The sequence below is a fragment of the Gopherus flavomarginatus genome, chromosome 20, assembly GCF_025201925.1.
Source record: "Gopherus flavomarginatus isolate rGopFla2 chromosome 20, rGopFla2.mat.asm, whole genome shotgun sequence".
NCBI lineage: Eukaryota > Metazoa > Chordata > Testudines > Testudinidae > Gopherus > Gopherus flavomarginatus.
Window position 1 is genome coordinate 13288595 of NC_066636.1, and position 14251 is coordinate 13302845.

At 54.2% G+C, this 14251-nt stretch overlaps 1 pseudogene; it reads right to left on the bottom strand.

Annotated features, from left to right (window-relative positions):
* Positions 1–14251, bottom strand: part of LOC127037821 (zinc finger protein 436-like) — a 714289-nt pseudogene that overhangs the window by 344618 nt on the left and 355420 nt on the right.

Here is a 14251-nt window from a genome sequence, read left to right on the forward strand (position 1 = left end):
ATCCAGAATGATACCATCTTATAGTGCACAGGGATCTCTATAATGCAAGCTCATTAATGTAGTTCCCCTTCCCCTCGATATGGAACAGATGTGCACAACAAGCTGAGATTTTCCCCAGACACTTCACTCAAAATACGCTGGTTAAGATAAAGCATCAAACAAGTTTATTAACTGCAGAAAGATAGATTAAGTGATTATAAGTGATAACAAACAGATCAAAGCAGATTATTTAGCAAATAACCAAAACTCAGACTAAGCCTAACATACTAGATGGATAGAATTTGAATTAGCAGTTTCTCACCCTGACTGATGGTACAAGCAGTCCCCCAAGTTTCCATATACAAGCTAGAAATCTCTTGATCCTGGGAGCAGCACTTCCCCCACATCCGTTTTTGTTTCTCAGGTGTTTCCAGAAGTTCTCTTGTGTGGGGAATGAAGCCAAGAGATGATGTCACACCCCACCTTATGTAGCTTTTCCATATGGTGGGAACCTTTTGTTCCAAACTCAGTTCCTAGTCCAGTTTGTGGAAAAATACAGGTACTAAAATGGAGTTTAGTGTCATGTGGTCTGGTCACAGGCCCTGCTGAGTCATAGTAGCCATGACTCATAGGCTGGCTGAAACATTCACAGGAAGGCTAAGCTCTTCCACAGTCCATTGTCTTTGTTGAGCCATCAGCACTGTCTGGCTTCTTGATTGTTGTACCTGAAAGGCTCATTGTGGGTGTTACCCAGAGTAAGCACATTTGAAATACAGATACAGAGGCCATGTCTACATCTAAAATTTTGCAGCGCTGGTTGTTACAGCTGTATTAGTACAGCTGTATAGGGCCAGCGCTGCAGAGTGGCCACACTTACAGCAACCAGCGCTGCAAGTGGTGTTAGATGTGGCCACACTGCTGCGCTGTTGGGCGGCTTCAAGGGGTTTCGGGGAACGCGAGAGCAAACCGGGAAAGGAGACCAGCTTCGCCGCGGTTTGCTCTCGCGTTCCGCGAACCACCCTGCAAACCGCAGGGAAGGAGACCTGCTTGCTCGGGTTTGGGGAACGCGAGAGCAAACCGGGAAAGGAGACCAGCTTCGCCGCGGTTTGCTCTCGCGTTCCGCGAACCACCCTGCAAACCGCAGGGAAGGAGACCTGCTTGCTCGGCGGTTCGGGGAACGCGAGAGCAAACCGGGAAAGGAGACCAGCTTCGCCGCGGTTTGCTCTCGCGTTCCGCGAACCACCGTGCAAACCGCAGGGAAGGAGACCTGCTTGTTCGGGGAACGCGAGAGCAAACCGCGGCGAAGCTGGTCTCCTTCCCCGGTTTGCTCTCGCGTTCCCCGAATCGCCGAGCAAGCAGGTCTCCTTCCCTGCGGTTTGCAGGGTGGTTCGCGGAACGCGAGAGCAAACCGCGGCGAAGCTGGTCTCCTTCCCCGGTTTGCTCTCGCGTTCCCGGAACCACCCTGCAAACCGCAGGGAAGGAGACCTGCTTGCTCGGGGTTCGGGGAACGCGAGAGCAAGCCGGGGAAGGAGACCAGCTTGATTACCAGAGGCTTCCTCAGGTATGCTGGGATACCTGCTTATTCCACGGAGGTCAAGAAAAGCGCTGGTAAGTGTCTATACTTGATTACCAGCGCTGGATCACCAGCGCTGGATCCTCTACACCCGAGACAAAACGGGAGTACGGCCAGCGCTGCAAACAGGGAGTTGCAGCGCTGGTGGTGCCCTGCAGATGTGTACACCTCCTAAGTTGCAGCGCTGTAACTCCCTCACCAGCGCTGCAACTTTCTGATGTAGACAAGCCCTGAGTCAATATCCATAACTTCAGATACGAACATGATATGTGCACACAAATAGGATAATCATATTCAGCAAATCAGAACTTTTCCAGTGACACCACACATGATGCATCTTGTACAAAATAGATCATAATTATGTCCTAATCATATTATAATCATACCACTATGATGAATATGGGGGTGTAGTGTCAGATAGGTCCTAATTTCAAGGCACAGGAGTTGGGAATGGAACTTCCCCTCTTTGTGGAACAGGAAATAACCTTCCAGCCAGGGCTGGGACAACTTCCCAGACTCTCAGTGATGGAGCCTGAATCTACTGGCATTTCATTAATTACCACCAACCCCAATCTTTGTGGCAACTGTAAACTTTATCAGTGATGATTTTGTACTCTCTTCTAAGTTATGGATAAGAATGTTAAATAGCACAGGGCCAAGAACCAATCCCTGCAGGAACCTGCTAGAAAGAAATCCACTTTCAAGCCAGCAACTCATCAGTACTGCTAAGAACCTGATATATCCATTTTGGAATGTATCTGACTGCTTTTCCATTTAAATGCTTTCTGTCTTTCTTTCTTTTAAACCTTTAGTTTAGATGCTAAAGAATTGTCTGGAAGGATGGAATTAACTTCATTCTTTCATTTGTTCTTTCTTCTAAACATTTAGTTTAACTGCTAAAGGATTGGTTGGCAGCATGGTATTTTGGATGAGATCCAAACCTGGGTAATGTGGCTAATCTTCTACCCACCCACTTCCTGGATCCAATTAGGATCACTCTCCTGCTACCCTCTGGCCATGCTGTATCACAGTGAGCAGAGTTTTTAAATAACCTCTCACTGTACGGGACCTAGTTGCTGATTAGGAGTCAGAGAACTGTCATGCAATAAAGGGGGCCGTGTGATTTCTTTTTTCAGAGTCTCATTAACCAGTGTGTGGGACAAGAAGAGCTCAAGTAGAGGAGGCAAGGACTGAAAGAGTGGGACAACCAGCGTAAACATGAGAGGTCTGGCCAAGCAACGCCAGGGGTGCCCTGGTCGTGACCCGTAGTCAGAGTCAGCGAAGGGCACTGCACCCTGACAACACAGAAGGTACTGTGCCCGAGGTGCAGGACCCTAACCTGCTGGGGAGGGAACGCCCAGGGACACGGCTCAGAGAGGCTGCGGCCTCAGACCCAGCCGACGAGAGAGAGCAGGTCCCCATCCCTGTCCCAGCTGCTGAGTTCCAGGCCAAGTTGCAGAAAGATCCCTCCTTGCGGAGGCCAAGGGACATGGATAACCTGAGTGCGGTACAGTCCATGAGGAGAGGTTACAAGGAGAGGTTCCTATGAGAGAGGTGGCTTCCCTCCCCAGCTCTGGTAGGGGTCTGGAGAGTGGTGGTACAAGCAGGGGTGGGGCACTGGCTTCCCTCCCCAGCTCTGGGATGGGATTCGGGAGTGGCAGTTCCAGGAAGGGCAGGGCGCTGGCTTCCCTGCCCAGCTCTGCAAGGGGCCTGGCAAGTGGCGGTTCGAGCGGGGGAGGGACATTGCCTTCCCTCCCCAGCTCTGGGAGGGGTGTGGGGTGTCGCCACTCGAGCGGGGGCGAGACGCTGGCTTCCCTTCCCAGCTGTGGTTGGGACTTAGGGAGTGGTGGTTCGAGTGGGGGCAGGCAGCGAGCTCCTTGCTTTGGTCACAGCATCAGAGCCAGCATGAGCCCCCTCTCCGGTGTGCAGGGGGGTTGGGGAGCATCTCTCCCTCCCACTCAGCCCCAGGGGGCTGGTTACAGGTAGGCAGGTATCCTGAGCCCAGCAGCCCTTCCCCCCTGCCAGCCACGTCATTTGCATTTTTACTGACCATTTCCATCCTAGCCAATTGATTCCCTGGATTTGAATTCAAACCCTCGGCCGTTACAGGAGCAGGGCCTGGATCCTGTGCCAAAGAGACACGCTCACCCCCCAACAGGGCCTCCCAGCCGATATCCTGGAGAACCCCAACAACCAGCCAGCCAGACCCCTCCTGGGTCTGCACAGGGATCCAGGCCATAGGCAGGACGAGGGGCTTCACCCTGGGGACCTTCACCCAGGTCCCACAGCTCCTCAGCCTCTGCTGCTGCACCACCACAGTTTTCTCTGTCCTAGAGTCTTGACACCCCAGGCGTGTTTCCCCACTGACCCTTGGGCAGCCCCCTATGTCTCTCTGCTCCACCATCCCCAGTCCATGGTGCTGCTGCTTCTCCTGCAGCTTTTCATCAGACTCTTGCTCTCTCTCACGTTCCTCTTGCTCTCTCGGACTCTGCTCCCATCCCATCCGTCTCCGATCCCCTGATGGGGAACCCGATCGTGAAAACCATCATCTGGTTGGGGATCAGACTCTAGGGGATGCCTGGCTGCTTCTCCAGCTGCTCCCAAATCCTCTTGTAGCCCCATCTGGGTCAGGAATCTGCTCCTCAGAGGGGTCCTTCTCCACCTCACGATTAACTGTGCCTTGGTGAACTTCCCCATGCGTCACCCTCTCTTTGTGCACAGGATCACAATGTCCTTCTACAGGAGATGGTGATAGGCCATCACCTCACCGTTCCCAAGTGGCTCTGGACTAACAGGCCTGTGTGCTCTTTACTCCCCATGGTTTCCAGGAAGAACCCCTGGTGTGCCAGCCCTTCTCGTAATCACCACCTCTTTGCCAGGGTCGAGCTGCAGACTCCTCTGCCCCTGGGACTGCTCCTGCAATTCCCAGAGGGACCCTGCTACTGCAAAAATCCTCTCTCCCCGGGCAGAGTGGCAAGCTCCTCCGCCCCTGAGACTGCTCACTGCAGTCCTCAAGGGGACCCCGTTACTCCAACAGTCCTTCTCGCTGGTCACTCACTCCCAGAGATTAACTGCTCCCTGAAAGCATCCATCTCTGAGCCTTCAGCACACCTGGTCCTCATTATCCCCCCTTTGTTTTACTGCTCCCCAGTCACTTACTTCAAGCAGCACCATTCACGGGGTGCAGTACTTCCCACCTCTGCCACCAATGGTCACGGAGTCCCCAGGCGATGCTCTGGTACTGCGCCCCACAAAGCCAATCAAGACTTTGACGAGCCTCCTCTCCCTTGGAACAGACATTTTTAGGTCAAGAAGCTCACACGTCTTCACCTCTTGGGTCTTTCCTTGGAGGATTTAGCATCCTCTGACACTCTGTGCTCTTACCCCAGCGAGTCTGCCCAGGCAAGGTCCATTCTGGGGGGGTATCAAGGTTTTTTTCCCCACTTTGAACTTTAGCGTCCAAAAAGTGGGGACCTGCATGATCACTTTTAATCTTAATTACCAGCTTAAATTTGGTACGGTGGCACCAGCCAAAAATATCGTTTTTGGCACACTTCCTGTTCCCCCAAAACATTCCCTGGGGAACCCGAGACCCAAACCCCTTGGGTCTGAACACAAGGAGAAATTAGCCTTCCCCCTTCTCTTTTTTCCCCCAGATTTTCCCTTCCCTGGGTTACCCTGAGAGGCTACACTGATCCAAACTCCTTGGATCTTAAAACAAAGAGGAATTAACCTTCCCCCCCTCCTTTTCCCCTCACCAATCTCTGGTACGTTCAGACCCAATCTCCTTGGGTCTTAAAACAAGGGGAAAAAATCAATCAGGTTCTTAAAAAAGAAAGCTTTTAATTAAAGAAATAAAAGTTTAAAAATATCTCTGTAAAATTAGGATGGAAAATGTTTTACAGGGTATTCAGATTTATATAGCCTAGAGAGACCTCCCCCATCCCCAGCCTGTGATTCAAAGTTACAGCAAACAGAAGTAAAAATCCTTCCAGCAAAAGACACACTTACAAGTTAAGAAAACAAACAGAAGACTAATCCACGATTCTTGGCTATACTTACTATTTTGAAACATGAGAGACTGATTCAGAAAGATTGGAGAAATCCTGGTTGCACATCTAGTCACTCTTAGCCACAAGAGTGAACAAAGAATAAAACAAACAGAACAACAAAAACGTCCCTCCACCAAGATTTGAAAGTATGCTGTCCCCCGATCAGTCTTTTGGTCAGGTGTCAGCCAGGTTCACTGAGCTTCTTAACCCTTTACAGGTAAAAGTGACATTAACCCTTAACCATCTGTTTATGACAGGAGGGAAGCCAGCACCCTGCCCCCGCTGGAACCGCCACTCCCCAGGCCCCTCCCAGAGCTGGGAAGGGAAGCCAGCGCCCTGCCCCCGCTGGAATTGCCCCTCCACTGTCCCCTTCTAGAGTTGGTTCGGGAACGCAGTGCCCCACCCCCGCTAGAATGGCTACTCCCCAGTCCCCTCGCAGAGCTGGGGAGGGGAGACAGAGCCCTGCCCCTTCAGGAACAGCTGCTCCCCAGTCTCCTGGCAGAGCCGGGGAGGGAACCCAGCGCCCCTCCTCCGCAGGAACGACTGCTGCCCACTATTCTCACAGAGCTGGAGAGGGAAGGCAGCGCCCCTCCCGTGCTGGAACAGTTACTCCCCAGTCCCATCACAGAGCTGGGGTGGGAATGCAGCACCCCGCCCCCGGAGGAACGGCCGGTTCCCAGTCCGCTCGCAGAGCCATGGAGAGAACCCAGCGCCCTGTCCCCACAGAAACGGCCACTCCCCAGTCCCCTGGCAGAGCTGGGGAGGGAACCCAGCGTCCCGACCCCGCGGGAATGGCTGCTCACCAGTCCCCCCATCACAGAGCCGGAGAGGAAAGGCAGCGCCCCGCCCCCGCAGGAACCACCGCTCCCCAGTCCCCTCGCTGAGCTGAGGAGGAAACCCAGCGCCCGCCCCCCCTCTTGAACGGCTGCTCCCCAGTCCCCTAGCAGAGCTGGGAAGGGAACCTAGCGCCCCGCCCCTCAGGAACGGCCGCTCCCCAGTCCCCTCGCAGAGCTGGAGAGGGAACCCAGCACCCCGCCCTCGCAGAAACGGCTCCTCCCCAGTACCCTCATGTGACAAACTGGGAATGTTCTTAATGTTTTCTCTGAGTACTGTGTTGGTGCCTCAGTGTCCCCATGGCAGTTCTTAAGTATCTGGCAGAGCAAAGGGCCAGTGTACCTAAGTGCCTGACACTCTGTCTCCTAGCAATTTATGGCCTGGGCCCCTCCTCTGCAGAGGTGCCAACTGAAGGTGTTGGAGACAAAGAGATTAGGTGATCTCCTGTCCCTGAAAAGGAACTGAGCAGAGAAGAGGAGCTGGAGGGAGTTGTTAGGCTGGAGCTGGCTGAGGGCGGACATGGGGGTCTGGTCACTGCCCCTCAGAATGGACCCGGCTGAGGGGTCTGGTTCGCTGTATCTACAAGCTTTATTCTAGACCCTGTTCCTGTCATCTAATAAATCCCTGTTTTACTGGCTGGCTGAGAGTCACGTCTGACTGCAAAGTAGGGGTGCAGGGCCCTGTGGCTTCCCCAGGACCCTGCTGGGGCAGGATCACTGTGGGAAGCGCACGGAGGGGTAGAGAATGCTGAATGCTCCAAGGAGAGACCCAGGAGGTAAAGACGTGTGAGCTGCTTGCCCTGAACAAGTCTGCTCCAAGGGAGAGGAGGCTCCTCAAAGTCCTGACTGGCTTTGTGGGGAGCAGTTCCAGAGCATCACCCGGTGACTCCGTGACAACTGGTGGCAGAGGTGGGATGTACTACACCCCGTGAATGGCGCTGCTTGCAGTAAGTGACTGGGGAGCAGTAAAACAAAGGGGGGATAATGAGGACCAGGTATGCTGAAAGCTTAGAGAGGGACGGTTTCAGGGGGCAGTTAACCTCTGGAAGTGTGTGACCAGCGAGAAGGACTGTTGGAGTAACGGGTTCCCCTTGAGGACTGCAGTGAGCAGTCTCAGGGGCGGAGGAGCTTGCCACTCTGCCCGGGGAGAGAGGATTTTTGCAGTAGCAGGGTCCCTCTGGGGATTGCAGGAGCAGTCCCAGGGGCGGAGGAGTCTGCAGCTCGACCCTGGCAAAGAGGTGGTGATCACGAGAAGGGGCTGGCACACCAGGGGTTCTTCCTGGAAACCATGGGGGAGCCAAGAGCACACAGGTCTGTGAGTCCAGAGCCACTTGGGAACGGTGAAGTAATGGCCTATCACCATCTCCTTGAGAAGGACATTGTGATCCTGTGCACAAAGAGAGGGTTACGCACGGGGAAGTTCACCAAGGCACAGTTAATCGTGCAGTTGGAGGAGGAGGACCACTCTGAGGAGCAAATTCCTCACCCAGATGGGGCTGCAAGAGGATCTGGGAGCAGCTGGAGCAGCAGCCAGGCATTCCCGAGAGTCTGGTCCCCACCCAGAAGAGTCTCTTCACGATCGGGTTCCCCATCAGTGGATTGGAGACAGATATGATTGAAGCAGATTCTGAGAGAGCGAAAGGACCTTGAGAGGGAGGAAAAGGCTAAGGAAAAGCTGCAGGAGAAGCATCAGCACCATGGACTGGTGATGATGGAGTGGAGAGACATAGGAGGCTGCCCAAGGGTCAGTGGGGAAACACGCCTGCGGGGGCGAGACACTGGGATAGAGAGAACTGTGGTGGTGCAGCCCCAGATGCTGAGGGACTGTGGGACCTGGGTAAAGGTCCCTGAGGTTAAGCCCCTCGCCCTGCCTCTGTCTCAAATCCCTGTGCAGACCCAGGAGGGGTTGGGCTGGCTGGTCAGTGGGGTTCTCCAGGATATCGGCTGGAAGGCCCTGTTGGGGGGTTACTGTCTCCCCTTGGGACAGGATCCAGGCCCCGCTCCTGTAAGGGCTGAGGATTTGAATTCAAATCCAGGGAACCAATTGGCTAGGATGGAAATGGTCAGTGAAAATGCAAATGACTTGGCTGGCAGGGGGGAGGGACTGCTGGGCTTAGGATACCTGCCTACCTATAACCAGCCCCCTAGGGCTGAGTGGGAGGGAGAGATGCTCCCCGCTCCCCTGCACACCGGAGAGGGGGCTCACGCTGGCTCTGATGCTGGGACCAGAGCAGAGAGCTCGCTGCCTGTCCCCACTGGGACAGCAAGGGCAGCGCTGAGCATGGGGGGAGCTGAGACCCCAACTGAGTGGGGGGACACCCAGGCAGGGCAGGTTGGCTGCCAACCAGGTTTGCCTGGTCCAGACATGCTGCTGGGAAGTGATTACACAGCAGAGAGCGAGCTATCAGGGACAAGGCTCAGGGGGACTGTAACCCCAGGCCCAGCCAGTGAGAGGGAGCAGGTCCCACTTACCTGCCCCAGCAGCTGAATCCCAGACTGAGCTGCAGAGGGATCCCTCCTTGGAGAAGCTAAGGGAACTTGCTGGCCACAGTGCTGCAAGCCCCCTTGGGGAAGGCTGCAGGGACAGAGTCCTGTGGGTGAAGGGATTCCTGTACTGGGAATGGGCTCCCCAAGGGGAAGTAGAACTGGGGGGAATCAGGAGGCAGCCCCAGAAATCCACTGGGTTCTTTCCTCTCAAGCTGCTGAATGGGAGAATAGTGAGGGGACCCCTGGACCTAGAAGGGGAGGATTGGGAGGAGAAGGGGGAAGAACCCCTAGTGGATCTCTTCCCTGAAGTGGGAGCCAATCTCCCCATCAGGTGTTCCCCTTTCAAAGTCACTGAAAAAGCAACCCAGATCCTGGAAAAAGAGGTAAAAAAGATCCAGGCTTTAGATGGGATCCAGCTGTTTTACAGCCCATGGGCCTCACCAGTGGGACTGATCCCCAAGGAAGACAAAATAATCTGGTTTTATGGGGGCTATGAGAAGCTTAAAGCCATCACAGTGTCCGATGCCGACCCCATGCCTAGGCCTCGGGAGATTTTAGACAAGCAGAGGGTGATGAAGAACTTGGCCCTGGCAGACACTGATAACGTGCATCTTTAGCCAAACCTGGAAGGAACAGATGTCCCAGGTGAAGAGGGGGCTGGGCTGCCTCAAGGAGGTGGGACTGACGGTAAAAGCTGGAAAGTGTAAGGTGGGAATGGCAGAGGTGTTGTATCTGGGCCACATGGTGAAAAGCGGCTGCCCAAGCCCAGAGCTGGCCAAGGCAAAGATGGGAGCTCTTAACCAAGAGAGCCCGAATCGCAGCCCAGACTGCTGGGAGAAAACACTGTCCCAGATTGAACCCCAGGGGTATTGGGGTAGCAAAAGGGTTCAAGCCGCATAAACCTTCCCACATGCAGCCTGCGAGTGCCATCAAGCACACTCAACCTAAGGGAGGGCGTGAGACTGAACTGTCCTGGTGTAACTCACACCGAGGAATGGGAGAGATGCTGGGGTATCCATGGGAACGTTGGTGAGTTCAAACTTCCCCAGGTCACTGGCTGGAGTGACCTGGCTCAGTTCGGTCTCAAAGGGGGGGAGAGATGTGACGAACTGGGAATGTTCTTAATGTTTTCCCTGGTGCCTCAGTGTCCTCTAGGCAGTTCTTAAGTATCTGGCAGAGCAAAGGGCCAGTGCACCTAAATGCCTGACACTCTGTCTCCTAGCAACTTATGGCCTGGGCCTCTTCCCTGCAAACGTGTCAACTGAAGGAGTTGGAGACAAAGAGATCAGGTGACCTCCTGGCCCGAAAAAGGAACTGAGCAGAGAAGAGGGGCTGGAGGGGGTTGTTATAGATTCATAGATTCTAGGGTCAGAAGGGACCAATGTGATCCTCTAGTCCGACCCCCTGCACAAAGCAGGCCACAGAACCCTACCCATCCACTTCTGTAACAAACCCCTAACCTATGCCTGAGTTATTGGAGTCTTCAAATTGTGGTCTGAAGACCTCAAGCTGCAGAGAATCCACCAGCAAGTGACCCATGCCCCACACTGCAGGGGAAGGCGAAAAACCTCCAGGGCCTCTGCCAATCTGCCTTGGAGGAAAATTCCTTCCCGACCCCATATATGGCGATCAGCTAAACCCGGAGCATGTGGACAAGACTCACCAGCCAGCACTCAGGAAAGAATTCTCTGCAGTAACTCAGATCCCATCCCATCACCAACCACTGGGCATACTTATCTGGCGATAATCAAAGATCAATTGCCAAAATTAGGCTCTCCCATCATACCATCCCTTCCATAAACTTATCAAGCTTAATCTTAAAGCCAGATATGTCTTTTGCCCCCACTACTCCCCTTGGAAGCCTGTTCCAGAACTTCACTCCTCTAATGGTTAGAAACCTTCGTTTAATTTCAAGTCTAAACTTCCTAGTGTCCAATTTATACCCATTCGTTCTTGTGTCTACATTGGTACTAAGCTTAAATAATTTCTCTCCCTCCCTAATATTAATCCCTCTGATATATTTATAAAGAGCAAGCATATCCCCCCTCAGCCTTCTTTTGGCTAGACTAAACAAGCCAAGCTCTTTGAGTCTCCTTTCATATGACAGGTTTTCCATTCCTCGGATCATCCTAGTAGCCCGTCTCTGAACCTGTTCCAGTGTGAATTCATCCTTCTTAAACATGGGAGACCGGAACTGCACACAGTATTCCAGGTGGGGTCTCACCAGCGCCTTATATAACAGTACTAACACCTCCTTATCTTTGCTGGAAATACCTCGCCTGATGCATCCTAAAACCGCATTAGCTTTTTTAACGGCCATATCACATTGGCGGCTCATAGTCATCCTGTGATCTACCAATACCCCAAGGTCCTTCTCCTTCTCTGTTGCTTCCAACTGATGCGTCCCCAATCTATATCTAAAGTTCTTATTATTAATCCCTAAGTGCATGACCTTGCACTTTTCACTATTAAATTTCATCCTATTACTATTACTCCAGTTTACAAGGTCGTCCAGATCTTCCTGTATGATACCCCGGTCCTTCTCCGTGTTAGCAATACCCCCCAGCTTCGTGTTATCCGCGAACTTTATTAGCACATTCCCGCTTTTTGTGCCAAGGTCGGTAATAAAAAGGTTAAATAAGATTGGTCCCAGAACCGATCCTTGAGGAACTCCACTAGTAACCTCCTTCCAGCCTGACAGTTCACCCTTCAGTACGACCCGTTGTAGTCTCCCATTTAACCAGTTCCTTATCCACCTTTCAATTCTCATATTGATCCCCATCTTTTCCAATTTGACTAATAATTCTGCATGTGGAACCGTATCAAATGCCTTACTGAAATGGAGGTAAATTAGGTCTACCGCATTTCCTTTGTCTAAATAGTCTGTCACCTTCTCAAAGAAGGAGATCAGGTTGGTTTGGCACGATCTACCTTTAGTAAAACCATGTTGTACTTTGTCCCAATTACCATTGACCTCAATGTCCTTAACTACTTTCTCCTTCAAAATTTTTCCAAGACCTTACATACTACAGATGTCAAACTAACAGGCCTATAGTTACTCGGATCACTCTTTCTCTTTCTGTTAGGCTGGAGCTGGCTGAGGGAGGACGTGGGGGTCTGGTTCACTGCCCCCCAGGATGGACCTGGCCGAGGGGTTCGGTTTGCTGTACTTACAAGCTTTATTTTAGACCCTGTTCCTGTCATCAAATAAACCCCTGTTTTACTGGCTGGCTGAAAGTCACATCTGACTGCAAAGTGGGGGTGCAGGACCCTGTGGCTTCCTCAGGACCCTGCTGGGGGGGACTCGCTGTGGGAAGCGCACGGATGGGCAGAGGATGCTGAACGCTCCAAGGAGAGACAAAGGAGGTAAAGATGTGAGCTTCTTGCCCTGAACAAGTCTGCTCCAAGGGAGAGGAGGCTTCCCAAAGTCCTGCCTGGCTTTGTGGGGAGCAGTTCCAGAGCATCGCCCGGGTACTCCGTGAAACCTCGCAGAGCTGGGGAGAGAAGGTAGCGCCTCTCCCCCGCTTTAACGGCCGCTCCCCAGTCCCCTGGTAGAGCTAGGAAGGGAACCCAGCACCCCAACTTCGCTTGAACGGCCACACCCCAGTCGCCTCGCAGAGCTGGGGAGAGGAGACAGCGCCCCAGTCCCCTCGCAGAGCTGCGGAGAGGAGACAACGCCCCGCCCCCACAGGAACGGCCGCTCCCCAATCCCCTCACAGAGCTGGGGAGGGAAGGCAGCACCCCGCCCCCGCAGGAATGGCCGCACCCCAGTCCCCTCACAGAGCCGGGGAGGGATGATAGCGCCCCTCTCCCACTGGAACTGGAACTCCCCAGTCCCCTCGCAGAGCTGGAGAGGGAAGGCAGTGCCCCGTCCCAGCTGGATCAGCGGCTACACCGTCCCCTTATAGGGCTGAGGAGGGAACCTTGTGCCTTGACCCCGCAGGAACGGTCGCTCCCCAGTCCCCTAGCAGAGCTGGGGAGGGAAAGCAGGGCCCTGCCCCCCTCGAATAGCCTCTCCCCAGTCCCCTGGCAGAGGTGGGGAGGGAATCCAGCACCATGCCCCCGCAGGAACGGCCGCTCCCCAGTCCCCTAGCAGAGCTGGGGAGGGAATCTAGCGCCCCACCCCTGCTGGAGCTGCCGCTTCCTAGTCCGCGCAGAGGCGGGGAGGAAATTCAGCATGCCGCCCCAGCAGGAACGGCGGCTCCCCAGTCCCCTGGCAGAGCAGGGGCGGGAAGGCACTGCCCCGCACCCTCTGGACCAGCCACTTCCAAGTCTGCTGGAATAGATGGGAGGGGAACCCAGCGCACCTCCTCCACTGGAACGGAGGCTTCCCAGTCCCCTCCCAGAGCCTGAGAGGGAAGGTAGCCCCCACCCCCGCTGGAACGGCCTCTCCCCATTCCCCTTGCAGAGCTGGGGACGGAAGGTAGCGCCCCGCCCCCGCTGGAGCAGCCGCTCCCCAGTGCCCTAGCAAGAATGGCGAGTGAACCCAGCGCCCCTCCCTCGCTGGAAAGGCTGCTCACCAGTCCATTGGCAAAAGTGGGGAGGGAACCCAATGCCCCGCCCCCGCTAGAATGCTCGCTGTCCAGTCCCATCGCAGAGCAGGGAGGTAACCCAGCGCCCTGCCCCCACTGAAACGGATGGTCTCCAGTCCCCTCGCAGAGCTGGGGAGGAAATCCAGTGCCCTGCCCCCACTGGAACAGTCGCTCCCTAGTCCCCTGGCAGAACTGAGGAGTAAAGGCAGCTCCCCACCCCCGCAGGAACGACCATTCCAAAATCCCCTCGCAGGGCTGGGGAGGGATTCCAGGGCCCCGCCCCTGCAGGAACGGCGGCTGCCCAGTCCCCTGGCAGAGCTGGGGAGGGAACCCACAACCCCGCCCCCGTGGAAAAGGCGGCTCCCCAGTTCCCTCTCAGAACTAGGGAGTGTTGGTGTCACTAGGCATAACCCTAGGTAACTCGGGTGGGTGGAAGGCCACGAATGTCGATGAAGCCCTCCTGTTCTAGGCCAAAGCGAACCAAAGCCCCTCCATGTTGAACTCTGCTCGACCTAGAAAGCTATCAGTTGCAGCACAGGTCAAACCGGTCTGAAGCAGTAGTAATAAGGCCTCCATGTTGAAGGACAAGATAACTGGCAGAAGGAAAACTTACTAACGAGCTGTTGCAGCCAAGGTTACTTAATGCACCTGCGCTTACCTACAGGGAAAGGAGGAGGGGGGAAGAAAAAGAATTTAAAAAGGGAAAAGCCGCTTATGTGTGTGTGCAGGATTTGAGATTGTATTCTCCCTTGCACCTTATTTGAGCTCAAATAAACTTGTGCTTTGCTTCTCCAC